The 27,736-nt window shown below is 42.3% G+C and overlaps 1 protein-coding gene across 5 annotated transcripts in view; it reads left to right on the forward strand.

Moving 5' to 3' along the window:
* The window catches only part of STARD13 (StAR related lipid transfer domain containing 13), a 297,105-nt gene that overhangs the window by 200,209 nt on the left and 69,160 nt on the right, over positions 1–27,736 (forward strand). For 2 of the 5 annotated variants that reach the window (XM_055801537.1, XM_027792021.2), the window contains exon 1: positions 21,452–21,693. The exons of the other annotated variants lie outside the window; for them this stretch is intronic. The gene's annotated coding sequence lies outside the window, so the exon portion shown is untranslated. Of the gene's footprint in view, positions 1–21,451; positions 21,694–27,736 lie in introns of those variants that run through there. 5 annotated transcript variants of the gene reach the window in all.

Raw genomic sequence — 27,736 nt, forward strand, 5'->3', positions numbered from 1 at the left:
GAAAGCCCAAAACAAGGCCTGGGAAATGGTATTTGTTCAAGAAAAGCATACTCAGGTAAAGGAACCATCCAGCTGTGGCAGTGGGATCTGCTTGGGAACCTGCATCTAATGGACTTGGTCATCTGACTTGCCAGTTCACAGACCTCTTTTGCAATGCCGTTATTTACATTTCATAGTGTCATATCTGTCCAGGAACTCTGGCATTACTTGGGGAGTTCAGATCTGCTCACTGTGAGTAAGTCTCTTAAATCAGCCCATGTCAGCTCAGGGTAGAGTGCTGTTCGCATCGCAGCCACAGCGCCATTGCTCCAGGCTTTCAGCAGACATTTGACAAAATAAATGTACTGCCTCAAAAAGTGTTCAGTGGTGGCTGTAACCCTTATCTTTATGCATCGTGTGTAGTTCCACCCAAACAAAGGAGGTTATGTTGAGCAACTGGGTGAGTCACTGTAGGTTTGAAGCTGAGTGTAGGCTTAGGGACAACAGTTGGTTACAACAGATGGGAGGAGCACATGCTAAGAAAGATACGATTATTGGCAATTGCCAGAAGCACATGATATGTACATGCGGCTTATGATTTCTACATATACCATGTTTCTACCCTACTCAGTAATTAAAAAATTGAAACATTTTCCACTGGGAAATTTAGGTTTCCCATGTTAAAAAGTGGTATATAATTGCATTAGATGGTAAAATGAGACTACCATATAACATTTGTCTCTACTTTGCCCTGTAATAGGGACAAAAATATTCTTAGGTCATAAATACCAATGGACCTTAGTCATAATTGTATAGTTGCTTCATTATGTTACTGTAATGCAGCAGGGTAGTAGTCTTCATGACTGTTTGGAAAGTCCACACCCAGGGCTGAGTCCTGGACTGATAATCCTGCATGCAAAGGTCACCGAGTGGCTGGGTCATGCTCTTGGGCATCTAAAATCCAGCCTGTTGCTGCAAAAAATCAGAAGTTACGTCCTGTATGATTTTCACATGGGATGTGGCTACCATAGCACATACCCTGTATGTGGAGCATCTGATCTCCCTGGTCAGAGGCAGAAGCAAGCTGGAGCTTCTTTCCAAGCGGGGTCCTGTGCAGGACCCCAGTGGCCCATGCATTAGGTGGCACTACAATGCACAGTTTAAACCGTTTGGACTGCTTCCCCATTTGTTACCTCTACACTTTGTGATTTATTAAGTAATGATACAACAGAGAAGAACAGATACAGTGGTACAAACTTTCAGCATTAAGTCCATTTTGTAATAGTTTAATGCCTGGAAATTCCTTTAAGATCAGTATCACCACCGAGGCTGAATCAGGACCAGAGGTACTGGGTGTATTTACCCAAGCACGGTGTCTCAGGTACAGGCAGCCCACCACATCAGGTACAAATAACATCTCTTCCCAAGCCCTGCAATGAGCGGGTTCTTTCATCTGGTGGCAACAGCTTAACAGGATTGCAAAAGCTGTACATGCCAGTCATCCCATGGCAGGGTAATTTCTAATGACTTGCCTCTCTATTGTGCCTCATCAGTGGAGGAAGCCATCACACAGCTCATCAGAGTGAATTTAGCCCCATTTGTACTCATCTGTCAAGTGTCTTGGTTGTTGTTTAAGCATCTCACTTATCATGGCAAGGAGGTACTAAAGGTTATTGTTGTCCTGTCTTCTTTTAATTCTAGCAGGGCTGTATTTTAATAAATGGTGACAAAAGTAAACAAGTATCAGAATAGAAAATGAATGATTGTATTCTACCAGAGCTATTACTTAGCATCCCACAAATCAGTTGGTTAGTAGCTATAACGAGCTATTGCTGAGGACTTGCATTAGCAATAGCCTTGTTTCCAAGGCTTTGATATATATATCCAGTCTTTGCTACCTTATTAATATTCACAGGGTGAGAGAAATATAACCATGGATCTCTCTCTAGCAATAGACCATTTGGGAAGGACACAAAAGTATTGATTTCTGTTTTACAGTGTTCAGTGGTCATTAATTTCTCCACACCAGTTGCCATAATTAAGTTAAGGCTCTCTCTCCTGAGTGTGAACAAATGATAGCATACCATGCAGTCAGGGGCTTGACGTGCAATGAATAAAACCAGATTTTTCACCCCAGCTCCCACCTTTCAGGGAAAGTGAAGACTTTTCCTGTAACTCTTAACTGTCTTCATATCTATACATAAAGGGTAGGATCTGAATTGATGAAAACTTGGGTAATTAATATTGCCTGACACAATGTGGTAACTGAGTATCTTTACAGGGCTTTGTGTCCCCAGGATCCAGATGCGCTCAGGCCATCTGCATGCTGGGACAGATTCAAGTACTCGGGGTGGGGGGTGGTGTGTGTCCGTCCTGAGCAGAGCTGGAGGAGGTATGTCTCCAGCAGAGAGAGGGACCAAACTGAGTGTCTCAGACTTTACATTAGTTACTTGCTCCAGGTCCTCTTTCTTGCTGGAGATTCCCACACTGACCTCGGTGAGAAAATCAGGCAGCTCAATGCCATTCTGCATTAATTTTATTTCTCCTTTAATTTCTTCATGTCTCTGAAACCAGATTTTCTTCTAACTTGGTGTATTCCTTAGAGCTCAATGAGATCTGTGAAATGTTTTTCTAATACTGAGCAATTATGGAGCTTTTTGGATGCAAGTCCCAGCGAAAATGGTCTCATATGTGTGTCTGATTTTAGAACAGGTAAACTGTTTGAATTTACATTTACATGCATGAAAATCATCTCTGGGCTGAGAGTAAGCCCAGAAAGTGTCAGCCCCAAAGGCACTAGTTTGACAGAACTTCTAGGAAATGTAAATGAGGGTTAAGAACTGAATTTGTTGTTAAGCAGTTATCTTCAAAGCAACTAATACTGACTAATCTTCTGCACAAAATGATGAAGTTCTCTTGCATGGGAGACAGGCTGCAAAATCCTCCGGTAGCTGCAGTCGTGTGATATGCTCAGTCTTCAGCAATGGAAAAAAGATCTGAGATTAGGCAGGGCAAGAGTGTGGAACACTGGCTGGAGACTCAGGCTTTGCAGAAATTTTGCAGCCAAAACTAGAATGAAGCAATGCCTGGTAGAAAGGGCTGCACGAGCAGGCTGGGGATGGCGCTTTGCCTGTGGAGGTTGAGGCTGTTGTTCTCCGACGCCTTTGCCCCTCCCAGGATGATTTAATTCAGGTTTGAGCAAGTAGTGTCAGTGCCCAAACTCATGTTCAGACTGAGATCCAAACCTTCCTCAACAACTCTGCTGAACAAAATAAGCATGCAAAATGACAGGCTTGCACTACATTATTAGGAAGGGAGTGTCCTCTGCTCTGGAGAGAGGCTTCCTTCGTATTTTACTTTCACTGATTCGCTGATGATTTATTACATCCAAATAAATGCTTTTTCTTCTTAAGCTTCAGCTTTGGAAAATTACAATTCTACATTTTCAAAGCCACTTTAGTTCTTGTGGTGCGCAGTTTAATAAAATAGCTATGTTAGGGACATCTGTGCAAGAAGTACTACTAATCTGAAAAACTTGGAATACAACTTGCTGAAGTTTTATTTGAGTTTTATGATAAACAAGTCCTAAATGTATATAAAAAGGCAGGAATCCAAAATGTAATGGTTGTCATTTAAATGACAATAGTATGAGTTAAACATGTGCTTTCTTTTTAAAGGTAATAGAGTCCTGCTTTTTGCAAATTAGGTAATGGAAATCATGTTCTTTACTGGAAGTAAAATCCTACTTTGTTGCTCTATTTCGGTGTCTCTGGTGTTGGTCTCAGTGCTGCCCCCTTTCCTAGGCATCTGGCATTCAATGATTTGTATGTTTCAATTACGTTGCTATAAAAAATGAGTAGCTTGAGGGCACTGGTTTATTACTGGTATCCAACTCTGTTTTCATTTACTAAATGACATTCTGAAAGCTTCTATTCTGAACATAATCACCTTAGGGTATCCACTGAGCACAGCCCTGGATGATTCAATTATTGCTGAATGCTCTTCTCTCCCCAGAACACAGAGCTTCACGCATTAGCAGCATGTTTAGTGTTTCACAGTTGTTCTCTTTGCGCTCGTCAGGGTTTTCCCAGGAACATGCTGGAAGGATACAACTTGCTGCTGCTTCTTGAAAACATGTTATCTTTATGTCTCCTTTCACAGTAGCTGACTTCTCCAGATGAGCGTGTTAAACCTGATGGACGTATTTTTTATTGTTTCTTTACAACTACGCTTTCCCCTTACTGTTTATGAAACCTTTGCATACTTTTCATAAAGCTAAATTACAGGAATTTACAGGACATGCTTTGTCCACATGGATTATCAGACAGAAATGTAGTTTCCACGAAGTTTTCTTGGGAGCTAGTGTTAGAGAAACAAAATCACCATCAGCACATTGCTCTGTTTCCAAAACTGTCCCATATTCCACATAACACAAAACAGTCAAGACCAAGAGGTAAACCATGAATTTCAGAGCTGCAGGAGGTCTGCAATTTACAGTCAGAGCCATCAACAAATTTGCAGAGCTATGACAATTGATTTTATATTTGAGAACAAAAGGCTGAAAAGAAGGAACGTGTCAAAGCTCACACATCCTTTCTGAAGAGCCATCAGGAGTGAATTCATTAGCAAGTGCTGAACTTCAGTGTTTTTGATTTTGTACTATTTTTCAGATTTCAGTTAACCTGGTACCCCAAGCTTACTAGACAATTTTTGAGTAACAAAACAGTAGCCACTGACTGATCTGCTGTGTATTTGAGGATTTCCTTAGTCATTAGTGAAAATTGCAATGTGCAGGTTAGCTGAAGTCCTTTATCAGTAGTTACCCAAGATAATCTTGTGCACCCCTCTCTCCTGACCCCTCAGCTGCTGCTGCTATTCCACTGCCAGTACTGATCCACCATATCCCTGGATGTGTGCTTCTCCTTCCTGACTAGTTTGGGTAAACACACTCAACACAAGTTAGGAATCTTTTTCCCCTCTGCCTTGCTCCTCCACACCTCAGTTGCCCCAGCAGCTCAGGCCAAACACACACACCGGAGTATTACTGGGCACACTGGTATTTTAGTCACTCAGACTTAAACTTTCCCAGGCCTTTTATGATGATGTGGTAGGCTTGAAATATTTAGTCAAAGCACACCAGATTTGATAAACCTCTGATGACCCTAGGTGTCCTTCAACAGCTCCAGCTGGTGGGCTGCTCAGGGAGCCAGAGCTGTCAGGTTTCCCTGAGCTGGTACAGGGTCAAGTTTCCAGATTCCCTGTGCCCTAGTCAGGAGCCTGAAAATCACAGCTAGACTTTCACATGTGCAGCTCAGGACACTTCTGCTTATGTGAGCTGAGTCCATGGACTTAAGACAGGTAACCTCAGAACCTCTCAAAACTGTCAAGGCTGAAGCTCATGACAGATGCTGGCTACTGCTCCTGGCTGCTGTTGTCAATCACTTGGGTCTTGATTTTATAACAAAGAATGTGGCATTGCATCCTTGTCCTTCAGATGGGAAATCAAGAAGCACTGGCAAAGGCCTGAACCAAACACCCTTTTTCTGGTCTTTTTGAAAGATGAGTATGTTTGAATTACAATTTGGAAGAGAATAAAGAAAAATCTATTTTGATCCTGCTGAAAAATAAACTGAATTTCTACGTCTCTTGTGTGTGGAAAATAGCGTAGACACTTACCTTCCCAGCTGCTCAGCAGCCCCAGAGCAAATGGAAAACTTTGAGAAATAATGGCAGCATTCATGAGTCTCAGGAGGAGCAAAACCTTGACAGAATATGGAAGCAGAGATGGCCTTCCTGATGACCAGAAAATCTGTAGGTTTTTTTTCTCTTTTCCAACCTGAAAATATATTTTTATTTCTAAAAGAATATGAATGGCATACTAATTCCCCCGGGACTGATGTTTGCATCCATTCAAGCTTGGAAGCCAACAAAAATGTATTAGAGATTAATTTCTATTCTGTAGTACATGTGCTGTTGTAAAAAAATGGAATACAAGAGGAAGTTAAGGCCTAAAATATGAATCAAGGCTTTATGAAGGTATTGCTAAAGTCTTGCCATCTGTGAAGAGACAAGGTTTAATATTTCTTCCATCTGCAATTCAATGAACTTGCATCAATTCAAATATGATTAAATCAAAGGGGTAGTCACTTCCAATTATTTTTATTAATGACCACAGCTATAATCACTGTAAACATAAAGTTTCTGACACTTAATAGAAAGATTTGACCTCGTAAAGCTTAAACCCATTAGTTCATTTGGCCTGACCTCCTGTCTATCTAATGGCTAGTGATGAGGACAGAATTTGGTTGTTTAGCTTCAGCATCCTTCCATGACACTGTCCTTGTCATGCCTTGGAGACATTTTTTTTTTTTTTTTTTTTTTTTAAATCAGAATCCACCACATTCCTTGGTAGTTTGATCTAGAGTTAACTTCTCTTGAATGAAAACCATACGCTTAACCATACGCTTAATTTTAATTTGAATTTGTCTGTCCTCACATTCCAGACATTCTTGTTGTGCTCTCTGCCTGGAATGGAGAGATCTTCACTGTCAGGTACCACTGTACTCTAATAAAACTATTTCTTCAAACTTCTTTTTTTAGATAGGCAAAATTACTGCTGCTCACTATGCCATTACTTTATCCAATAATCAAATAATTCCTATGGCTGTTTTTTGAAACCTCTCAATTCTTTTCCAAAAGGATGTCAAAGCTGTCCCCAACATCCTTCCCTAATTATTATTTCCCTGGCATATCCCTAAGGATCAAATTACCCCAACAATTTTTCCACAGCATTACACAGCTATTTCTCCACTCGGTCCGTTTTGGAATTGCTGACTTCATGACGACAGCATCTTTTTGAAGGATACAGTCACTCACCTGAAGAAGGAATGAGTTATACCTCCTAAGGGCAGGGGCTCTTTGGCCATATCTGCTGTGATGGGGGGCAGGTGAGAAGGCACGGGAAACTTGAAAATCCCTTTGTGGTTGTCATGGAGCAGGATGCCAAGTTTGAGCTTGACAGTTCAGCAGCGTTGAAATGGAGCAGCAGGAAACATGAGGGCATTTGTGTGGGAAGTGTGCATGTGATGTGCCTCCCATTTGCTGGAATGCTAATACGTTGGGTTTTTTGCTCACAGTACGGATACATAATGATACTGCACTGATACTGGTTCTGTCACATCTGTAGTATGCTTCTAGTAACTTTCCTGAAAAATAGTGTATTTTAAGTTGAAAATCTCTTTTCACATCCATTCCTGTCCAAGTCAGCCTCTTGAAAATCCATTTAAAGAGCAAATGACAGGCCTCTGAAAAGAGAGGCAGGAAAATCTTAAAAGCACTAAATTCAGCGATTTGGAATAAAGGAAGCTTAAAACAGACAACATCTGTTGTTTTCAATCCCATGGGATTTTCTGCTTTTTTTCCAAATCCAAGCCCTTAACGAAGAGCAATGTCAGATTTAGAAAGGACAAAAAAAATGGTTTATACAAAATTAGAAATGCATCTGGAAATCTGAAATCCTTGAGTATGTAAGCCAGCGTCTGCTCCAGATCTTTCTTTGCTAATGGAGTGAGGTCCAAGTATTGTGTGATCACATCGGTTTTTATATGTTACCATATAGTTAATCAATCTACGTTGGGATGAACATTGGCTGAAGAAAAAAGATTTCAGTTTAATTTTTAATGGCCTGTTATGGCTTAACCCCAGCCAGCAGCTCAGTACCATGCAGCAGCTCTCTCACTCCCCCCCTCCCCACCACTCCCCAGTGGGATGGAGGGGAGAATTGGGAAAAACGTAAAATCCATGGGTTGAGATAAGAACAGTTCAATAACTGAAATAAAAATAACAACAACAACAACAACAATACTGGTAATGAAGGGGAGAGGGAGATCGAGGAATAAAACACAAGGAAAAAACAAGTGATGCACAACACAATTGCTCACCACTCACTGACCGATGCCAACCAGTCCCCGAGCAGTGATCGGCCCCCTCTGGCCAGCTCCCCTGTTTCTATATGGAGCATGGTGTGCTATGGTGTGGAATATCCCTTTGGCTAGTTCGGGTCAGCTGTCCTGGCTCTGCTCCCTCCCAGCTCCTTGTGCACCTCCTCACTGGCAGAGCATGGGAAGCTTTAAAAGTCTTTGATTTAGAGCAAGCGCTACTTAGCAACAACTAAAACATCAGTGTGTTATCAACATTATTCTCATGCTAAATCCAAAACACAGCACTGTAGCAGCTACTAAGAAGAAAAATTAACTCTTATGGCAGCTGAAACTGGGACGTGGCCAAAACCAGCTGCAAAATTGGACCCAAAGGTTTTTAGAAAGTTGGGAGGTCTCTGCACAATGCTAAGTGGAATTGCTGTGGCATACAATAGCGTAGGCTACTGAAATGACTGTGGGACCACATAAATTTCAGTGAAATGCAAAATGTTTCCAAGAATAATCTAGATGCTAGATATACTCTTTTATAGTCAACAGGGGTTTTAATAATTAAATTTCAACATACTAAGTAGATACATATGCAAATCACATTATATCAAAATAATTTCCTGTATAAACTTTGTTTTCTTAAGTGTTTGGAAAACTTTAAAGCAGTTCTGAGGTATTAAGTCAACATACCAATGGCATTGCAGGACTCTTCAGGTATCCTGTGGTTTCCACCTTGAGTGTTAGAAAAGGAAGCGTAAAGGAAAGGATTCTGAAAATGGCTACAACACTTCACACTTTCCCTTGCTGCAGGTATAGGAATAGCCTTTGGGCAGTATAAGCTTGTTACATGCATTGACGTGTTTTTGTACATTGTGCCGTGAAGCCGGACCATGAAATTGCTGAATTATATAGTGATCTGGAAACAAACTGACCTGCTATGCAGATCTCTGGCTTAAGAGGGGAATGAAGTTGATCGCGTGATGTAAACCTGAGCTTTTTTGCCATAATTATATCCCTGAAAATTTAAATTCTGTCCTGCTTGCAAGTGAAAGTTGCACCCTCAGTTATGTGAGGAAAACCCATGAAAAATCTTTAGGTGATTTGTTTAGCGGTTGATCTTTACTGGAGGGGTCTGTCTTAAGTTACTGCTGTTCCTTTGTCAGCAAGTTGCACTGATCACAAGTGTCACCAAACCAACACCCCTGCCTCTGCTGAAAATACAGTTGCCATCCTTTTTTCAGTCATGTATGTCTTGCCTCTGCTGCAACCTTTTGGCTGGTCTTCAGAGCCCTACTACAGTCCCTGCCCAGTTACCTTCTTGCTCAAGGCACTGGCAAATCTGGCACGTGCCGACTCCTTGCCAGCTGCCTTTCGCTGCCACACAACATTCAAGCCCTTGTTTAACCTTTCACAAAGACCTGTAAGCTGCAGGTCAAATTAAACCTTAATGATCCTTCACCATTTGCAGTCCAGAGGTACTCAGCTGGGATGCTGAAATTTTATGTCTCAGGGGAGAAGATTTTGAAAGATGTCTCAGGTCAACCCATTGGTGTTCACTCCCTGGGCACATGCAGAAAGAGCCAGGCAACAGAGCTCTTTGCTTATAGCCTCCCTTCTTCCCCCCGGTAATTATAGTCCTATTTGCTTAGGCAGATGAAGAGCTGGCAGGCTGAAATATAGGCTGAAAGATACATGGTATTAAGGAAATCCTTCCCTGTGCACATACATACTATTACATGCCTATAGCAATAATAATTCTGATTTGTCCATGAGCTGCACTAAGGAGTACTTTCAAGATAAACATCTCTATTAAGCTCTTTGCAAAGTCTTTACAGGCAGCGTGTGTATGGAAAGAATTCAAAAGCTCTGGGTGCAACACAGATACATTTGTTAAAGCAATGTGTGTCTGGCTATTTTTGTTAACGGACTAGAGAGTAATGAAAAACTTAGTCATATAACTTCAGCTGTATTATTTCCATTCTTATTAAAGTTACTACCGCGTCTGTGATGCAGCAGAGTCACAGTGGTACAAGGGAGGATTAGCTTGATTCCTAGCTTTTTTAATGATGCTGATATTTTATTAAGGACCTAATTATTTTAGCGTAGCTTTGACTGCTCTGAGAGTATTGTATACAAGTAAAAAGAAGGGGCATTTACTCGGGGGTAAATCTACCGACTCTGTTCAATATTGACAGCTTTGTCTGGATCTAAGCCGCTGTGTATCATATCCAAATCTGAGCTGACTTCTGACTGTGAGCACATAGGATTTCTTCTTGTGAATACTGTTTCAATGTGTGCAGTAGTCTTGTAAGTCTGGGTGGTGTAAGGTTCATTCACTCTGCGAGCTGACCATCTGCTCTCGGTAACTGCAAATTCACTTCCAGTATTAATAAACTGTTCCTGTGTTCTTGCATGTCTCTAAAATGCCTCAAGCAACTGTTCCTTCCTCACACGGAAAAGTCACAGCAGCTGTGGGATTCACAAGGACTTTGGTGCTCGTCTCTTGATACACTTCTGGCAGCAAATTGCAAAGTGCAAATAACTTTTCTAACAGCCTAATAACTTCAAGCCCATTAAGCATAACTTCTGTGACACCAGAAAAAAACCTCGCTTCAAAGAGCCCTAATGGGATTAGAGAGTGTGTGAACACCTGGAGTTGCTCTCAGAGCCACCTACTAACTGGAACATGTTAGAGATAAGGAACTGGCTTCTCCTTGAGCGTTGGTCCGAGGAGCTGCATGATGCCCAAGCAAGAGGAATAAATATACATTTTCACTAAGGTCATTGTTTTTTATTGGGCTGCCCTGAAATTTCATTTTAGGAATCGTGTGACATAGTTATGCTGTTTAATGTTCTGTGGCAAAAGTGCGTAAATCATGACAGAGGTTGCAGAAGACATAAAAATATTTAATTAATCCAGACAGCAGAAGATAAAGGAACTTAAACACGAGATAATTAAGCTAGGTATATGAACAGAACAACGGCAGATGAAATTCAGCATTGTGGAAAACAAGGGAGTCGATAACTGCAAGGAATAATCTGATCTACATTGACCCTTTGCAAGTTTCTAAATAACCTGCCACATATTAAGCTTGCAAGCAGACATTTAGATCTGTTTTCCAGCTCTAGGCTCTGTAGGAGCCTTGTTCCTTCACCTCCTGTGGAAGCTGGGGTTTAATGTCTTCCCTTAGAGCACAGCTCTGTGCAGGTCTCATCTCCAAATCTTTGCCCATTTCAGTGTCTCTTTTGCAGGGGTGTGAGATGATCTCTGAATAACCCAGCAAACCCCAGTGTTGGCTCAGACGGGAGAAACTGAGTTTCTGCCAGTATTGCTTCTTTTGCTTATACTATCCCTGTGTGTTTCTCAGTTTACGGAGTAACATCCTCAGGTGTCTTCCCTGCACAGCAGCCTTGAACGTGTTTTTTCTGTGCACACGTTTGTTGCTATAGTTCTCCAGCAAACTCCACTCATTAAATCCTGCTCATGCTTAGCCTCCCTTCTTCTGACTACTGGCTCTTGCCAGGCTCTGATGAGTGGTGTTCAAAAAGAAGAACTGATTTTAGAAGTAGCACGTTGTGTTTGGGTACTCATTGTTTACCTTGGACTTGTCACAGAAAGAGTAGTTTCCCTCCAACCAGCTGCATTGCATGCTCTTCCTCTTCCTCCTCCTCCTCATCTTCCTCATACATCTTCTCCTCCAGGGTTTCCAGTTGTAGGTGAGCAGAGCTGGCTGCCCACAGCAGGTCCTGCTACTCCCACCGGCCTGCCAGGGCTGGGGTGTCTTGCTTTGCAAACAAGTTTTTAATATTTTAATGGCAGAAGAAAAAATTTCTCATTTTTGGTTTTTCCCATTCCTCATGTCCTCTTTACTGGTTCAGAGAGCCAGGACCAGGGCAGGCATAAGAGCTTCACAGCCTCTAGTGGGCAAGGGCCAGAGCTGCAGGACTTCCCAAACACTACATAAATCCATCATGGGAAACTATTTTTTAAAATCGGTATATGTTTTCCCTGGTTCCCTATGGAAACAAGGCTTGTGCAAACACTCCCTCTGTGAGTGTTTGCACTCTGTGAGCTGTGAGCTCTCTCCACACCCTCAGCAACTCTGGAGCGTGATTTCAGGTCAGTTTGACAGAGGTGCTGAGATTTCACAACCGGTGCCTCTAGGGTTTGTGTCAATAGACGTGGCTGCGTCAAGGAGGAACCTTTACACTCCTTCTAACAGCAAGACCGTTACTGTGCAACTTCACACAGTACAAGACACCAAAATATCAGCATCAGAGAGAGGTTACGTGACAGGAAAAGCTGCTTGGAAATCCGTTGTGAATCAGGCTTACTCGTTCACGTGCTCATAGAACCTGACCCTTAATTTTGTTTGATAATTTGGTTAGTGTAGACTCAAAGAACATCATGTCTCCTCCGTGGCACTGTCAGACAGTCCTGCTGGGAAGGGAGAGGGGAGGCAGTCCAGGTTGCTAGTACTGCCCCGACCATCGTAGCACACTGCCTGCTTTGTCACTTCTAAATCTAACAGGGTGCTTGAAAGACGCTTAGATTCTTGTATTTTCTTTCTGGTTTTAGCTTCCCTATTCAGAGTGGTTTATAACAGCAGTCATTAAAATATAACGAAACTGAAGCTCATAGATAGATTCTTCATCAGAGGTCAGACAAGTTGTTCCTGCATGTCAGTAAGAATAAAGGAGTGAATATTCCTTTGACCATGAAGTAAATCCTTTAGATTACTTAAAATGAAGAAAAGCTTTCCTGAAAAATGGTTGCACACATGATACTTTTTCTCCTAAATGTTTTTGCTTGGGTGTAGTAAAGAAGAGAGAAAAGATACGAGGGGACTGCAGGTTTACTTTGGGTTAATCCAACAGAATAGGCAGCTCTTCAAGTGAACAAGAAGCGTATCGTCTCCTTCATCATGTCTCATTTCTTGTAGCATTTCATTTTTGTGTGAAAACCTCTTTCTCAAGCCAGATGTTGGATGCCTTGCTTTACTTAGAGCATCTGAAAGTATTTTTTAAACATAGTGAAACAGTTTTAGGTTGAAGTTGTAGGAGGGTGATCTGTAAGTGTAACCTGAAGTGGTTAGGATCTTAGTTCTCATTTTAAAAACACTTTTTTCTCATGTGTTACAAACATTTGAAATAATAAAATTACTGGTAATGACTTTTTCTAAGTTCATAACACAAATACCAGTCCTGTGAAGATTGAAAATGACTCACATGGAACCATTCAGCTTTTTCCTTGGGTACAGAATATCTTGCAGAGAGTCCTTTTTTTCTCTCATTTTTCCTAGAAATGATGTTTGAAAACAAAACCACAGTGTGGCCTTTTTGTGTTAGGAATTCTTTGTTGCTTTTGCCAAGAGAGTTAGAGGAGGACAAGGCCGAGTGTGGCATCATATGCTTTTGGTACACAAAAATATGTCTAATTGGGACCATCTTAGGAGGTAGTAGTGTGTTGTAAATGAAATCAAATCTCACTGTCTCTGACTCTTCTGAAAAATCCTTTCTGTTTGTTTGTAGTCAGGCTCTTCATTTCTAAAACCCAATAGTGGCCTCTGTCTTGGCTGCAAGTGATAGTCTCACGTGTCCAAGTAGCTTCCCAGCACTGACATATGTAAAATCAAGGTCCTTACAGCAGATCTCACTTTGCAGGAAATTACTTTGGAAGAATCCATCATTTTCTTTGCCCAAAGCTACCTAATGTACTGCCAGTTTTTGTTTTTCTTTCATTTTTACCCTTCTGTAAATCATGATGAAAGATCTGGAGGACCATGGTGGTAGAAATAAGATTAGAAAAGATTTTTGTGCACGTGTATGATGAAAGAAAACAAAGTTGTCAATAGCATAACTTACCAAAAAAGCAAACGTTATTTCTCTGGGTTTCTGGAAGGTCAAGGAGACAACATTTCATACATCAAGCATACTGAATTTTGCTCAAAAAGAGTCAGAAATTTTAATACTGTGAAATAGTCACAAGCAAGACTCCTTTGCTTTCTCTTCAGTCAGTGTGAGGATTCGAGAATGACACTGACTGGCACCACTAACATCGAGAATTCACGCTGTTCCCCTAAGCGCTTGTTCAAAATAAACCTCTGATGTCTTGATTACAGCCTGTTAAGCTCCAGAGCAGTTCCTCAGATGAACTGTCAGCATGTAAGCATTTTTTTCTGCTGATGTTTGAGGCAAGGCTGTGCAGAAAAACTTTGTCTTTTCCTGTTGCTTAGAGACAATCTTCTCCTGTGATGAGAAGCACCTTTCTTTATTTTGATGAATCCCACCCTAAAATCTCTTGGAAATGCATGATACTCTGCAAGAGGTGAGGTAAGCCTTCTAGCCTTGTTCGGAGCTCATTTTGTTGCAGGAGACATGAGATCTTTGGTATATGGATGTGCTGTGAAAACTTCATATTTTTGGTAGAAATTGAAGAGTTGGTGCTAGGACACTTCTTTCTTCCCAAGCTCCAGACTGCACTAGTACAGCTAGTAAAAAAACTTTCACCAGGAGAGCTGCTCTGTGGAGAGCTCTGCTTGTCTATTGTTCTGAATTTCTGCGTATAAATGTAAAAGCTGAGTTGCCATAGGGTATTCAAGGCCTGGCATACTTCACTCAACATGCTTTCTTTGAAGAGGCTTTCGGATGTTCTGGCCATAACTACGAATTTTCTGCATTTAGATGCTGCTTCTTACTTCTGATCTGGAAATGTATTTTGGTCAGACCTTAGGAAAACTAGTATCAGAAGCATGTCAACTTTGAGATGCCATATATCCTACTGCATTTGCCTTGCTATGTTTTATGTAGTCTCAGATCCTGCCTGCTGGTAAACGAGAGTGTTTGGGAACACAATCGTCTTGTCAGATAAATTACCTGAAATAGTCACAGACCTGGCACTGAGATATGATGGTGGAAAATCTATACTTAGGGCTGCGGCACAGTCGGTGCATTAACCACAGCTCCTGTGAGAGATGGAAGAAATTTCACCCTGGGCATTGGTTGTACCTGATCTCAGAAATTTCAGCAGTCCAGCTAGAGCAGTACTTGGAAGGAGGCCCTTGAAGTTTCAGGCAGTACAGGATGTGTTCTCGGCCATTTACTGCTCCCCAAGCCAACAGTAAGCTAGCACTTGGCTGGGTATTTGGGGAACGCTCTGTTTCCATAGGTATTAGTGCTTGAAACCATTAAGTGTTCCACAGCTCTTTTACAAGAGGAGTAATTACATCCTGTCGGCAGAAATTACTCCCGCTGTTTAATTTGGAAACCATATTTATTCTTTGCTTCCAGTATTGCGTTGTTGCACAGCAAATAGCAACTGCATTTTCTGCCCAGGGTGGTGGCACTTCTCTCTGACACGTCCATGGGCAATGGTAGTGATGGTGATGATATCTTCTAGGGATGACATTGCAGGTTTGCTTGTGGCTGACGCTGAGGTCATTTTAAATGGTGCAGGCATATAGCTTCAGAAATCCAACTTTTCTTTGTAGCAACAAAAATAACTTTCCTAGTTCGTTTCGCTGCAGGAGGGATTCTGAGCCAGCCCCTGGGTGCACTGGGTCTTGAGGCAAATGCTGATGCTGAACTTTTCTCTCTTATTCTGTCCTTTTTAAGCCTTTTATGTACAGAAGGAAATTAGCACTCCAGATGATTATTGTCTGTTAGTGGTGGTTTTAATTACTGATTTTCAGGACACCCAATTAACTTTTTGCTGAAAACAAAAATTTTTTCCTCCCCTGAAGCAAACCAGTGATTCACGTTTTAATATAAAGTTTTAAAAAGGTTTGACTCATGCAGCAATTCCAAAAATTTTTATTTCTGAGTTCTTTGAAGCATTTGAACAAACCAATGAAATACCGTGCTTCTGCCGTGCTCAAACTGAACCTCATGTTAAACAGGGCTCCTGTCCTGGAAGTCCATTGCCACTTTCAGGCCTCTGGAGATGCTTTGTCCCACAGTATCACCTTATGAAGAGTGTGTGGCCACATTGTCCTGGGTCCCAGCTTGCAGGAGCAGAGGCAAGGAAGAGATGTTGCTGAATTGATCATGGGACCGCTGGTCCCTGGGAAGGGAGAAATATCAAGGATTAGAGCTTGCTGAAGAGTGCTGGGAATCAGGATGAGATTTGTCACCCAGTTTGATCAAACCAAGGTGAACTGCTTTGTGCTGGGCTCTGAGAGCCCCTGGTTTGCAGCGAGGCAAGCAGGTAGGTCAGCAGTCATTCAGTCGCGTGATGAGTAAAGCAGAGGGGCGCTGCTTGACTTTCATAAGTGAGACTCAGGCTGTAGAGCTTAGAGTTGAAAAACTTTTATATTGGCTTTTAAAGGGAACACATGTGAGACAGAGATATGCCATGTAAACTCCAGGGAGGAGAAAGACTCTAAAAAGCTAAATGAGTGCCATAAATGAGAGAGGTTTTCCTGAAAAATAAGTTTGAAGTAATACATATTTTTGATCCTTCAAAGACTGTGTTTTATATTAAAATGCAAAAGTGTATGGCTTTCTCATCAGGTGGAGATAGTACAACTGTCCTACTTCACATAACCACTGCAATAGTAAATGGATGACATTGTTCAGGATCCCTTTAGGAAATGGCACCCTTAGGTAAGAGCATCTACTGCATGAAAACTGCCCAGGAAAAAATCCTCACTCAACATAGCATTATTACAATTTTCTGCTTTATGTGGGAAGTTTTCAAATGACTCTTTTCTTTTGATTTTGCCTTGAAATATCCATTTTGATGCAGAGTTTCAAATAGTAATAACACAGATTTTTTTTTCCTTTCCCCTTGTCTTTTTTGCTAAAAACATACCTGTGTTATGCAGCACTTTGTGTTCCCTCATCTCTGTAACTTCTCATAATCTTTAGGAAAAGATGTGTGTTTGAGGGGGAAACCTGAAGACAGGGTTTAGTTGTTCCTGGTAGCACAAAATAAAACCTTTTCCTTGAGTTCTCCTCCAGAATCTGCCAGGGTTAGTGCAGAAGATGTGATAATAAAATGGGATCAAAGGGAAGCGGCGAGCGGTGGTGCAGTGGCTCTGTGTACCGTTCCTCTTCAGGCAGCTCAGCTTGCAGCTGGTTATCGGTGGTGTGGTAGCGTGATTCGGGGATAGCTGCAGGAAACGCTGGCATAATCTGGGAGGCTGGCAGTTGGGAGTGACGGAACAGATCAAAGGCTTGAATGTGTTTGCAGACTTGAGAATAACTGCAAGTTTCTCCTGAATCGTGGCCTGGCCAGGCAGCCCAGCCATCAGCTCTATCCAGCAACATACTTCCACAGGAGAGGTGAGTACGTAGTGCTGTGGGACCCCATCTGCAATGCTGTGGTCAGTTCTCGTTCCCCATGATCCAGCGCCCGTTGGATCCAGCTTGCATCTGTGGATTCAGAAAAGCTGTTAGAGGGGAAATGGCTGATTTTATCAAAGGAGACTGAAACAGGGCTGTGTTTTAGTCTCTGGGACAAAGCTGCTCTCATTGCCTGCAACTGAAGGTAAACAGCAATGATGGGAGAAAAGCCTTTGAGCTGGAGGACCGTGTAGCCCAGCTGTGAAGAAGTTTCAGCTGAAAGTGGAGTTCCTGATCATCAGAGGAGGAAGGCTGCAGAGCAGTGGTGAGAAGGAGATGTAGGGAAACGTGAGTGCTCATCTTCATAGATGAGCATCTTCATCTTGTTCATCTTTCCAGCAGTGTCCTCATACCTGTTGTTTCTTCTCAAGGGGCTCGAGGCATTCCCAAATCTCTCTAAAGGCTCATGCACGCTGTCTGAGCAAAGGAAAATATGAAACTAAGAAAAAATAATGTGTTCTTGAGTATCTTAGAGTTTTAAGATGCAAAGTACAAGGTATTTAAAAATTCTGTTTACCGCATTAGAAGCAAATACACTGCAGTCAGAGTGCCTTTCAACTATTAAAACTTTTCCCCAGCAGCCTCATGGTAGAAGGCTCAACATACTAAATTTATTTAACTCCTGAAAAGAGTCCAGGGCCAAGCAGGCATAGCCATTGTGGTTGCACAGAGAAAGCTGAGCTTTTCTGTTTGCAAGTCGCTGGGGGAAAATGGCAAGTAATTTCTTCCTTCACCTTTCCCCTACAGTGCAGTTGTGGGGAGCTGAAACTATTTGTGAACTTCTTGTTTCAGCAGTGTCAGAAAACCAAAGGGGCTGTTGGACTTGAGGCTTCTTGAGGTCCTTTCCAACCTGAATTACCCCAGGGCCCTGTGATTTTATGATCTAGTTTTTTTAAGGACAAGGCAGGGCAGACTTTCACCAGAGCTTTGACATGGAGCTCTGTGGTTGCTCCCTCTGCCATACTTACATCACAGGGTCTGTGAGCCTTGGAATGAAGGTCCTTGGATGAAGTCCTAGCTCCTTGCAAAGTAGCTCTTTACATCAAGGTGAAAGGTCTTCCTCTGACAAAAGTTCACCTACCAAAATGTTTGCTCGTGTTTCTTCTGATGATTCCCCAAGTGTCAGCAGAGGGAGAGGCTATAGGTCAGAAGGCCCAAATGAAGGTCTGTGTGGCACGCTAAGCTCTTCCCCAGCAGAGCGTTCTTGCCTGTTGGACTTCTGGGCAAGGGGTCATCCTACCAACTGGGTAAATCAGTAGGTCTCCAAGTCTTTCACTTCATGGGATGGTTTCTGATCTCTTTTTAAATGATGAGACTAATTAGCAATCTGACCTGTGGAGCCACAGTTTGGGAAGAAGGCTCTGATTTTTTTATGGTTTCCAGTCTCAGCAGATCTCACATGTCCAGGTGAGGGGGAAGTGAAGGCTGCAGTGGCAGGAGGAGCTATCCTACTGTCCTTCATCCCTGGGATGACATCTGTACTACCAAACAAGGAAGGGTCAGGGATCCCACAGCAAGGGAGCATAGATTGACTCATGTCCACACTGCTTAGGAGAAGGTTGGTAGGAGTGGTCCAAAACAGAGCCAGAGAGAGAACCAGCAGTGCAGATGATCTGGCTCCCAGGACCTGAGATCATTCCATGGCCATCTTGCATTCAACCATACTGGGCTACATGGAGGGCTGTGTTCACAATTAGCAAATAGAGTGGCCCAACTGGAGAAGATTTGCAGAGAGAAACAGTCCTGATAAATCAGTATCTGTGCTACAACATTTTGCTGTTTTATTGTGGATTTACTCTAGTTTAACGCTCACTAGTGGTGGGAGCAGATCTTCCCATTCACCCCCGGAGAACTCAGTGCGCTGCCTGGAGCCAAAGCAGGTGGAGGATGATGAAGAGTAAATATATTTCTTTTCACCTGCAGCGAGCTTTTTTTCTTGTTATTCAGGTGATGGTCAACAGTCTCAGACCAGAGAAAGAGCTAATCTTGCCCTATGTGCCATAAACATTATTCCAGGCAGTAGGCAAAATGCTCTGTAAAAGTCCTTGGAAGATCCCCATCCTGGGGTAATATAGTGCGTGACACACTCTGGTAACAAGCTTTTAATCTCCTCTTACAGCCTTTTCTAGAGATTCAAAAATCTGTTATTATTCAAATGGGTATGTACTACTGATTGGTCTCATTTAAGGATTTTCAAGTACATTTTAAAGGTCAAGCAAGTAATTTTAATCAGTCATGTGGTTTTTGACAGCAGCACCTGGAAAGCACATTTATTATATTTGCCATTACATATTTGGATCGCGTGCAGGGGCAGTGCTTCTCCCCTGCTTGTTTCGCTCTCCATCGTCAAGCTACTGGCACTGATCAACCAGTGCATCCACAGGAGAGCACTGTCGTTGCAGCACTTCAAATCTGAGTCACAGTTGCTTGGATGGGGGCCCAGGACCCGTGTCTTACAGCTGCTGGTTAAGATAGTAGTAGCTGCATTAAAGCGGTGCTGCTGTCAGCTCAGAGCATTCCTGGCTACTTAATCCGTACCGCTCTCTCCTAGGCTGCCTGGCTAGTAACCATTTGGATATTAATCTGGTGTAGTTGTTCTGAAATTCTTGTGTGCAGGCTACTCGTGCAGTGGTTGTGGAGAGCTGTCAGATCGCAAGATGACAACCGACTGTCCTCACTTAACGGTCTGCAGAACTGTAAGCAAAGAAAATGAGAATATTTTCCCATTTCCACAAATAGCAGTCACAGACTGGGAGCAAGGTTCAAGCTGCCGTAGCATCAGCTCCTACCATGTAAACTAAGAGGCTAATGCATTGCTTAGGGAGCAGTGGTACATACAAGGACGGGCAGCAAGGCTGACCAGCCGCGGCACGAAACAGATGAGAGTCTTCAGCTTAGGAAAAAAAAAGAGAGTTAAATGGGATCTGACAGAAGCCCATGAAGTCATCTATTGTGTGGAAAAACTGAACTTGGGAGAACTGCAGGGCGTGTAATGAAGTGGTTAGAGAGCCCATGTAAGTAGACAGAAGTGCTTTTTTTGGTGTTTTTCCACTATGTTTTTGGAACACGTTAGGGTTTGGTGGAAGGCACTCAAAAAGGGACAAGATCCACTCATACAAGGCTGGTGACGCAGTAGTCCGGCTAGGGCAGCTGGCCAGGGAAGCCCCCAGGTCCCTGCTTGCTGGGAGTCAAGCAGCACACCTGGGGAAAAGCTGCTCCTGGTGTGCGCTGCTCTTGCACCCTTCTCTGAGCTGCCCGCGGAGCTGAAACTCGAGGGATCCTGCATGGAGCCTAGGGCAGCAGCTCGGCTGCTCTTCAGGGTGAGCAGTGGTCAGGGGACCACGTGTGCCACCAGGACACCATCAACTGTTAGTGAGGAAGGAGTCAGTTTTAGCCCTGCTGACAATTTCAGCTGGGATGCGGCTCTCACCATAGGAAAACTCAAGAACCCCAGGATTTTGCAGCCCATTCAGACCGTTTCCAGATCTGACCAGTCATTTTTAATTTACACAGCACAGGGTGGAGGTTTAAAACAGTTTACAGTTTACAGCAACTCAGCTCTGTTTTGCTCTGTTCACGGGAACAAAGTTCGTAGCGCTGGTTTTATGGTACCACCTTGCTTTTATACTCCACGCTTTGTTAAACATGATAATGAGTTCAGCACTGTATAGCACACTTAGTGCTGTGCAGAAAATAAAAGTTATTTCCTGCCCACACTTCAAAAGAGCTGCTGCGATGGTAAAGGCTCTTTCAACCTTAGGGCTGCTAGCCGAAACAGTATGTATGCTGGGTTAGTCTGTCAAAAAGCTCTATATTGCAAATGTAAATTTATCTTTGTAAGAATGACAAGCTCCTGTTCAAAGCAAAGCACTATATAAAGCAGTTCACTGAGGCAGTATGTTTTACCATATTCCCCCTCTGGAAGAGAGAGGAGTTTTGTATTACATTAATCAGCTTCTAAGCCCTGAAGGTCACAATTATCTGGCCACTATTTTTCAGTATTAGTGATTTTAGTACATGATTAACTTTCATGTGTGCATCATTAAGATGAGGGATTGTTTTTGAAGTTTCAAACAGAGCAGCAGGTCTTAGCTGTAGTATTTGCCATACTTGCTCAGCCACTGTTAAAAGGGATGATTTATAGAAAATCCAGCTGTGAGTTTTCGTTTCTTCAAGAGCAGGAGGCGGGACTAGAAACCAACCTAAAACCAAGCAGAGCATTGATCAGAGTAGAAATGATGTAGAGCACAGCTCCGCAGACAACAGCTAAACATCGTGGAAGTATTAGCTGGCAGCGATAAAGAGGCGGAAGCAGCGCTCAGTGACAGAGGAGCCATCTGTCAGGAACTGGGAATCCAATTCCGAGAGAGCAGAAAATGAAGTACAGAAGAAAGTGATTTTGGTTCAAAGGTACAGTGAAGCCCAAGGATATCTGTGGACAGTAAGTTTCTATACTGTAGCAGGGATGGTTAATACGGCAGCTAGTACTGTTTGCAAGGGCTTTTCAGCTTTGAAAACAGGCATAAGTAGCTCCTTTATAAAACAGCTTTTACTTAAAGTTTTTTATTTGTTTTTAAGATGTAAATAAGCTTATCTGTTTGAGGCAGCTTGTTTAAAAACTTGTAAACAAACTTTAAAACTGCTGGTGTCCATCACTTCAGAGGGTGGTTTTGTTTAATAAGGTCATCTCCTGCCGAGGAAAGATTTGTTCGTAACCTTTCTGAAAAAAATCTTTGAAGAAAAGACTGCTTTGGCCCCAGTTGCGAGGTGAAAAAGGGTAGGCAAGATATTTTTTCTGGAAAGGGGAAAGGAGTTCCCACCCAAATAGATCTAAACTAACTGGAACTACAGTGTATAAACACCCCGGAGCTAAATCCTACCCTCACTTACACTGATGTAAGTCAGGTTTAAGTCTGCTGCAGTTAATAAAATTACTCCTGATTTAATTAAGGATAGAATTTGGTTGCACATTTCTTAATAATGAAAAAGCCCCATGGTTCTTTCCAAAGTGCATTTTATGTTAACTGATTATTAAGGACTTGCTTTAAAATACGTTAAAATTAATTGTAAACTCACATTGTGATGCATCTTTTGTCATGTATTTGTCTCCTTCTTTGAAACTAGCACAAAAGCCAGCATGAGATATTGTAAGCAATCCTGTTATTTCTTGTTAGTAAGTTCTCAGGTAAGGTTAGCCCTGCTCGTAATTTTAGTCATTTCATTCAGTGTCTCGTATTTGTGTTGATATGCTTTAATCCCAAAAAGGTTTGTGAAGCTCCAGCTGGGAGCAATAAGGTGATACTAGCTGTAGCAGAAAAGTGCCAAAGTTCTGTACAGGACCCCAGACTGTATTATTGGGAAAGAAACTGTTCTATTACAAATTGTACAGAAAAATTACTCGTTGCAGTGGTTTTAATGTATGAGTTAGAAGCATAAGCATTGGCTGCTGACTGAGAAAAAAAACAACAACCAACCCAAACCCACACACTATTATGGCCCAATATGGATGACAAAACACTGTAGCATGTGTGGGAAAATGGCTGCAGTCCAATGTCTGGAATCATTTATCTTCTGGTAGAGTCTGGAAGATGACTGTTTTATGTATTTTACAGAAATCCCTGCTGATTGATTTCATTTACTTAGGGGGAGGGGGCATGGTGACTGATGGCAGGGACAACTGGAGGAAAAAAAAAAAAAAAGTGGATTCTTTACATTATCCCAGCATCCTGTTCTGGTTAGGCTTGTTGGCACCTTTTGAGGGGACCAGACCGTGCTGGGCAGCCCAGTACATCCTGCCGCTGCTTTTGCTACTACAAAGAGCCAGAGGTTTGCTGCTTCTTTCTGGGTCTCAGTGAGCTGAAAGTTGCAGGTTCTGCTTCCACTAGAGCCAGGCACATTTTGGAAATTATGATTTGCGGAGGTCTGAAGGGGGATGGACAGGATTGGGTACAGGTCTCTGTAGCCTGCTGGTAATTTGGCTGGTGGTGGGTGCTGTTATTGAAGAGGAAGGAAAGAATTTTTGAAAGGTCTGGGGGGAAAGTCTGTTTTCAGTGTGCAGGGCTTGCTGAAATAGCTCATCCCACTTTGGCACGAGGTCTGTACACCGGGATGATGATACAGTTTTCTTCTGTCATTTGTTGTTAAAATAACCACAATTTCTAGTGTTTCTTTATTTGTAAGGAAAAAAGAGCTTGTCAAGCACGGTACAGACAACAGGGATATGGTGTACATCAGTGTCTTTCCTTTACCTTACTGTTATTTTTGTGTGTGCTCTGCCTGCCTGTCTGTCAAGGTGTTTGCCTTCAAATCAATTAGTCTCACATCATGGGATGACAGTGACTTGTTATATACCAGACATAACTACAGACTTTTGCTTTCATGTTGCAGGGAATCAGTGCCAACATTTTCATATGATGAAACAAGAGTGGGGGGATACATTTCCTAGTCAGCACCCTGCTACTGCTTTGAGGTTTAACAAAAATGAGGAGAAAATGGATTTTTCAATTAAGAATACTACTTAATTTTGTACCCTTCAGTCTCTCACAGGGTCCTCCACTAATGGTTACAATGCCAGGTCCAGTGCAGGGTCTCATTACAAACCTGGAGAAAGGGAGAAGTATTGTGTCTCTTTCATCACATCCAGCTTCTCAGACATAACCACTTAATACAGTCAAGACATTCCTCATTGACAGAGTGGGAAAGAAAGATCTACTTTATCCCAACTGCCAAGGTAGCTTGACATATTTATCAAGTATTTTTGTCAGATTGGTAGGTGCTATTAAGCACTGTGCTTAGACAGCATCCCGAGAATAAACCCAGCATCCCCTCCCTTCTGAACCAGCATTCTGTACTATTGCCTTGTGGTGTCATTCAGCCCACTCAGGTTCTTTGGCTTCACTGCTCATCATGCTGTCTTGATGTGCACTCATTTTCTGTGTCTGTTGAGGATGTGCTTATCGCTGTCAGACATCTCTGTTACTCAAGGGTTGACCTCTGATTTGTAAGTTTATAGGAATTCAGATTAATCGTAACCTTCTCTACTTTCTTAATGTTCTTAGCCTCCTCGTCAGCCACTGCATGTCTTGGTTATCCTCTCACAGAACAGTTTCTTGTTGGGACCCTCCCAGGCGGTCTTGTTCTTGAATAATTGAGTTTAAGCCTTTCCTGCTTTTTGGTAGATCTAACTGGGGAGGGCAGTTGGTAGTGCTGTGGGTTTCAGGTGAAGGTACTGTTTCTTTGCCTTGGGTATGCCACTTAGCTGCCCGATGACACAGCAAATCTAATGCCCCAGTGACTTATTTAGAAGATCTGCTTTTATCATGGGGTCCTTGAGGGGAACGGTCTTCCTTGTTGAGAGGACTTTTAATGAGATAGTGCAGGTAAACAGATCCAGTATAAGTCCAGTGCCTTCTTTTAATCTTGCATTTGGGCAGGAGGGGGAAAAAAGTGGTGTGAGCTGATGCAAACTTGTTTTTTCATCCAATGGAACTGCATTCTTCTGGTAATTTGGAGCACGTTTGGGGACTGCCAGCCCCCAACCCTTCCTCTTCTGTAATGATTTGTAGGATATTGTGCTCAGGCTCCAGCCATTTCAGCTACTGCCCGCACAGTCCCTACGTTTTTATTAGTCAGCTCTTCAGTCTTTTCATTACCTGGAAACATCCTTCCTCTGGCCACCACAAAGGTGCCTTCCTGAGTGTGCTGCCTCTTACAAGTTAAATGTCTCAGAACAAAGTTTTCACACATCGCACATTATCCTGTTTTTTTAATAAATGTTGTCCTTTTGTACTTTGCAATACAGTACATGACAAACATAGGCTAGGTGGCAGAGCTACAGCTGCCTCTTGTTTTCTTATCAGATACTGTTAAAAACAGAGAATTAGATTAACAAAAAGAAAAAATAAAGAAGGGAGTTCTGTAGGCTGTGGAGCGTTGTAAAACCTCCCACTGAATGTCTGCGCAGGACATACAGCAACAGCAAAGCTGTTATGTACTAAATGAGTTTGGAGTAGGGGCCAACTGAATGCAATGCATATTATTCATTTATAACCCTAACCTAGAATCATGAATTTTTGCTGTCCCATAAAAAGATGACTTTATGTGACCCTTTAAAGCCTTCAGCATCAAGTGGCATTAAGTTGATGGCTACTTGTTTTGTACCTTCAGTGAAAAATTATGCATAAATCAAGTAGGCTTTGCCTGTAATGTACTCATAATCTTCACAAGCAAAACTCCCACCCAAATCTAGTGATCAAGCATGGTTCCTTGAACTCAGCGGAAAGGTCACCTCATAAAAAAATATAGGGGTATAATATTCAGGCCACCCAGGCAATTTTTTTTGGCTGGGACATTGCTTTAATTAAGTGATTGTAAAGTTAAAATAATAATGGGATTCTGATTTAAGCAGATAAAAGCCAGGGGAGCTACATTAAACTCAGTTTCCATTCATTGAACCCATCCAGATGAGCTGAATTCACTCAATGAAGAACATTTTTGCAGAGGGACAGACAGGATGGGCCAAGGTTGAGTCCTGAATGTTCTGGGGTTTGCATATTTGAAGCAAGCCCTTAGCATTGTTTTGTTCCTTAATCACCTCTGGTTTGTTTATTTGTTGATGCTTTTGAAGGTAAATAGACTTAGTAAAACACAATCATCTTGTTTGTGTCACTTGAAAGCTCCCATTAAATCTGCGGAAGTTTTAGACAAAAGGAAAAGAATGATTGAGAGGACTTTTGTGGGGATGGTCTTCCACTTACAATTAAAAATAGTGGTATCTGTCTTTTAAAGGAAGAATTGAGTTACTGAATTGCAAATGAAATGGAAGGTCTTGTGAAATCACTGGCTGGGACTGTCTCAGCTCTTGAAATCTGACAACACAGCCAACCATTTGGGCAGAAGGTGAATGGGAACCAGTGGTCCTGCAGAAGGGGTTGGTGGCTGGAGCATCTTCATGGACCACTGCTGGAAGGAGTAGAGGCTGGACTTACCTATTCTGTATGAAATGGCCCATCCATCTGGGGGAGACTTCGTGGGAAATAGGAATACTATTTGCTTTAGCACTTGTTACGCAGGCTTTGAACAGGGATGAAAACTGCAAGTCCTTTGCCAGCCATGAGCACTGATGTGCAGTTGTAAAGTCACAACATGGTCCCACCTGGTTTAGTTTTGGGGAAATATTTGGAGCTTGTACCTGCTATCTGCTGTCTGTGTCCCTGGGCCCGCCATACCTGCACCCTAACCCCAACTCCAAAAAGCACCTCTGCACATTCTTTTTCAGCGCAGTGGACCACAGTGTCCTGGCATTACTCCTTCCCTTTGTGTCTCTTCTGTGTCTGTGCATCCCAGCTGGCACACCTAGAGCAGCACGGGGGCCCTCGCTTGTCAGAGAAGAAGGATTTAGCAAACTGTTTGTTCAGGAGATGTTAATTTATCACGTCCCTCCACCAGTGGATAATGACCTAACTTGGGCAGCTCTGTTGTATTAATTTGGTTTGCAGGAATATGCACACAGATGACCAGGAGCAAATGTGGTAGATACAGGTGCAATGATGTGTACCTCTTGTGCCTCTGAGCCACTGAATCCAAAATCTAGATATATGTTAATATTTAGCACTTATATAGTGCATTAAATCTCCATAGGCCTGTAGGGACATGTCTAATTTTTACATCCAAATTAATAGAAGAGGTAATCACACATAACAGTCAGTCTTTTCATCACTCAACCTAATGAGGAATGAAGACACTATTTTGTTTGGACTGGGATTGCTTCTACATACCTGAAAATACCATCCCATATTCTCAGTTCTTTGTAAAAACACCACGAGTTTGTTGTTGCAAGAACATTTCAGGCAGCTGCATATTGAGTCAACTTGACTTTTTAACTGAACTGAAAATTAGGAGACTGACCCAGATCTCAGTGGGGTACCTCCATTGGAGTTTTTCAGTGAATTTAGGTGCTGAACAAGCTAAACCAGTTCATTTTAAAAAATTGTTTGAAAATCGTCTTTTAGAAAATAGAGTCTTGAAAGCCTGGTACTGATAATGGGCATGCTGGCAGACCTTTAAGGCAGCAGCTGAACACCCTCACACTTCATATTATTTATTTATATTACATTTATATTGCCCACTCCAGCTTCCAAAGCGAATTCAATAGACAGCTGTAGTTCTGCCTTAATTCCTCAGCCCTGGTTGCTATGGCATCCAAGTTAGGAAAATACCTGCCAGCTCCAGGTGGCTGAGCACGCAGATGGGTGAAACATGAACAGTAATTTAGGGAACCATGACATGGTATCCTGTGACCACTAGGTATTGTCCATGGTTTTTTTGCAAAAAGGGGCAAGGAGCTGTCAACATTGCTGGGAAACCTGGGGGTTATTTAGCTGCAACAAAAGCAGCAACCCACATTTGTACTGAGAGGCTCTGGTAGGGAGCTATGAAATAATTTAATGAACTGTTCAAATTAAATACAAAGTTAGAGATTAGAA

This window comes from Falco peregrinus, chromosome 4, assembly GCF_023634155.1.
Source record: "Falco peregrinus isolate bFalPer1 chromosome 4, bFalPer1.pri, whole genome shotgun sequence".
NCBI lineage: Eukaryota > Metazoa > Chordata > Aves > Falconiformes > Falconidae > Falco > Falco peregrinus.